Here is a 4,074-nt window from a genome sequence, read left to right on the forward strand (position 1 = left end):
TTCAAAGGATGGCATTGAATCTGCAGCTCTGGGAGAGGGACATATCTGATCAGAGCACATGGGAGCAGATGAAGGGGGAGGAGGAGAGAGTGGAGCACATCCTGTCCTACTAGGCCGTGAGGACGATGTTCCCGATTAGAGCAGCCAGTCCACAGAGAGGACAACATGGCCGGCCCCACTATGAGACACGACGCCCCTCACTGACCCATAGCCCTACTGGGGACAATACCGGAGACAGTGTGGGAATTGCACCTGATGTGATCCCGTCACACGGAGGCAAAACATTAAGGGGGTGCAACAGAACAGCAAGGGAACAAAGCGGCGAGGTTCCCAGGGAATGCTGAAGGTGGACTTTGGGGCCAGGGCGTGATGGCCCAACAGACTGGACTGGAAAACACTCCTAAAGGCCAACAAACAATCCTTGAACTACAAGTTTTTCTTTCTTGTTGTGTTTTGTTTTTTTCTCTCTTTGATTTGTTGTATATTGTTGCTTGGTTTTGCTCTGTCTTGTTTTTGTGAATGTTATTATCTCTGCAGGTCTGTCTAAATAAGATAGACTGGATGTACAATCTGGAGGAGAAAACAACGGGACCAACAGTTCTGGGGGTACATGGGAGAGGGGAAGGTGGGTGGAAAGGTAGTGGTGTTAGCAAACCCAGGGACAAGGGAACAACATGTGATCCAAATTGGCGGTGAGGAGGGTGTGGAGACCTGGTTGGGCATGATCAAGGGCAATGTAACCAAGAGGAATTGCTGAAACCCTGGTGGGGACTGAGCATGATAGTGGGACAGGAGGGAAGTCAAAAGAAATAGAGGAAAGAGCTGGGAGGAAAAGAGCATTTATAAAGGTCTAGATAAAGATATGTACATATGTAAATATATTTATATATGAGGATGGAAATAGATCCATGTACATATATTTATAGGTTTAGTATTAAGGTAGCACAAGGACAATGGGCCTCCACTCAAGTACTCCCTCAATGCAAGAATACTTTCTTCTATTAAATTGGCATTTTATGATGCTCACCTTCCCGGCATAACCACTGAAGACAAAGCGGGTGAATAAGCAAAAGGGGTGAAGAAAGCTGATGGTGCCCGGCTACCAAAAGATATAGTGTCTCGGGTCTTAAAGACTTGAAGATAAACAAGTGGCCATCTAGCTCAGAAGCAACAAAGCCCACATGGAGGAAGCACACCAGCCTGTGTGATCACAAGGTGCCAAAGGGATCAGTTATCAGGCATCAAAGAACAAAAAAACATATCATTGTGTGCTCACCTTCCTGATACGACCGCTGAAGACAAATGGGTGCATAAGCAAATGTGGCGAAGAAAGCTGATGGTGCCCGGCTATCAAAAGATATAGCGTCTGGGGTCTTAAAGTTTTGAAGATAAACAAGCAGCCATCTAGCTCAGAAGCAACAAAGTCCACATGGAAGAAGCACACCAGCCTGTGGGATCACGAGGTGTCGAAGGGATCAGGTATCAGGCGTCATCAGAAGAAAAAAATCTTATCATAGTGAATGGGGGGGGGGAGTGCAGAGTGGAGACCCAAAGCCCATTTGTAGGCCACTGGAGATCCCCTTACAGAAGAGTCTCAGGGAGAAGAGGAGCCAGTCAGGGTGCAATGTAGCAACGATGAAACACACAACTTTCCTTTAGTTCCTAAATGCTTCCTCCCCTCACCTCCCACTATCATGACCCCAATTCTACCTTGCAAGTCTGGCTAGACCAGAGGATGTACACTGGTACAGATAGGAACTGGAAACACAGGGAATCCAGGGAAGATGATCCCTTCAGGAGCAGTGGTGTGAGTACGATACTGGGAGGGTAAAGGGAGGGTGGGTTGGAAAGGGGGAACCGATTGCAAAGATCCACATATAACCTCTTCCCTGGGGGACAGACAACAGAAAAGTGGGTGAAGGGAGACGTCGGACAGGGCAAGATATGACTAAATAATAATTTATAAATTATTAAGGGTTCATGAGGGAGGGGGGAGCAGGGAGGGAGGGGAAATATGAGGACCTGATACCAGGGGCTTAAGGGGAGAGCAAATGTTTTGAGAACGATGAGGGCAATGAACGTACAAATGTGCTTTACACAATTGATGTACGTATGGCTTGTGATAAGAGTTGTATGAGCCCCTAATAAAACAATGAAGAAAAAGAAAAAATATTTCACGATATATAATTATATTATTTTTGTGATGAATCACTATGCTTTAATGTTCAATTTATAACAATGAAAATACATCCCACAGATAGGATATTTACATGATGATTCATCACAGTAACAAAATGACAGTGATGAAGTAGCAGCGAAAATAAGTTATGGTTGGGGGTTCACTACTGTATGACAGGGTTGTGGTGTGCGGAAGGTGGAGGACCCCTGCCCTAATCAAAAGGAGTTGAGTGTTGCATCCAGCTTGTTGAGCTCTGCTGTGTGTGTTTGTGCCACGTTTTGCAAGTTGCTTTGCCTTGCCTTTGTTTCCCCTTTGCAAGATGGGGAAATAATGTATAAATACATATACGTACATATCGATGCTTTTTCTCCCAGTTTCATCGATGGAGTTGTTCTTGGAGGTGAGATGTCACGGGGTAATGGAAAGGTGACCAGAAGGCTTATAGAGTCACTTGCTGATACTCGCTCACTTCAAGGGTGAATTTGCTCTCCACATTTTTTTTAGGACCACCTTTATCCAGCAGTTTGTCTTTTAAAGGCTGGAGAAAATAATGCAATATGGTGTAGGATCTCATGAAGGCAGAGACCCCAAACCAAGACCGCATGCCACTAAGTCCATCCTGACTCTGAGCGACCCTATCCTTGTTTCATGGGAGCAGGCAGCCTCATCTTTCTCTTGCAGAGCAGCTGGTGGGTTTGAACCATGGATCTTATGGTTAACAGCCAGTGCCTAACCCACAGCCACACCACGGCTCCTGAAGGGAAGTGGAGAGAGAATGACTTCATCCCAGCCATGTCTATAAACAGACTATCAATCAAGCCTTACAGGATAAACTCTGGGAGAGGAGCCAGGAAGACATCCCATTCCATAGATGAACAACTTCTCTGAGCGAACACTCATATGCCCAAGGTTAATGCACCACGGCGTGGCTGAGCTGGCCTCCAAAGTTCCAAACCACAACCATCACACCACCTGCCCACCTGTCAGAAAAAGCGATGGTGGGACAATGGGACATAGGAAGGAAGGTGGTGTCCTGGAAGCTTCCAGATGCCATAAGGCTCCTGACAGGACCACAGGACGCTGTGTGAAGGTAGGTATGGGAGTGGGGCCTGGGCTATGCAGTAAGGACCGTGGAAGGTTGACACCAAAGCGTTTCATGTCTTTGGTGGCCGGTGATACCGGGCTGGTGCTCATTCGACAATAGAAGCACCATGATCACCACACAGCTTGGCGGTCCCCTGTCTCCGCCGGGAGCTCTTGAAAAACACACTGTCTCAGGCCCTGTGGAAGGTCCCCGAGACGGTCAGTCTGTCTGGTGTTTTCGTTTAATGGCCACTGCATGAATGATGGAGCCCAGCAGAGTGAAGGAGGGGCAGCAGGTGTTAGAGGTGGTAAGAAGGCCATTAGCTTTGTGAAGTCAGAGGGCCAGCGATGCCCCCACGCTCTTTTGACAAGTCACAGTAAGATTTACTCTGACCGCAGGGGTGCCATCCACACTCCCATGCCCACCTTCTGGGTGGCTGGCCTAGGCATGCCATTGCGGACCAAGCCTCAAGTGAACTGGCTTCCCAAGCCCGTCTCTTCCATATATGTCCCTCCCAGCCTTGCAGGCCAGTCGCCAAGCTTCAGAAAGGAGCACAGGTGGTGCTGTGGTCTACCCACTGAGCCTCTAACCCCTGGGTCACCTGTTCAAACCCACCAGAGGTTCCCTCTATTCCCGTAAAGAGCGACAGTCTCAGAACTCCCCGGGACAGGGGTGGGGGGGTGGGAGGGAAGTTCTACTCTGGCCTGTCAGGTTGCTGAGTCAGAACTGCCTCCATGGGCAGCGAGAAGCCCCAGAATGGTGGCAGTGGTTGGGGAGGGGGGGGGGAGTGCTCACAAGTGACTATTACATT

The sequence above is a fragment of the Tenrec ecaudatus genome, chromosome 6 (genome assembly GCF_050624435.1).
Source record: "Tenrec ecaudatus isolate mTenEca1 chromosome 6, mTenEca1.hap1, whole genome shotgun sequence".
NCBI classification, from domain to species: domain Eukaryota; kingdom Metazoa; phylum Chordata; class Mammalia; order Afrosoricida; family Tenrecidae; genus Tenrec; species Tenrec ecaudatus.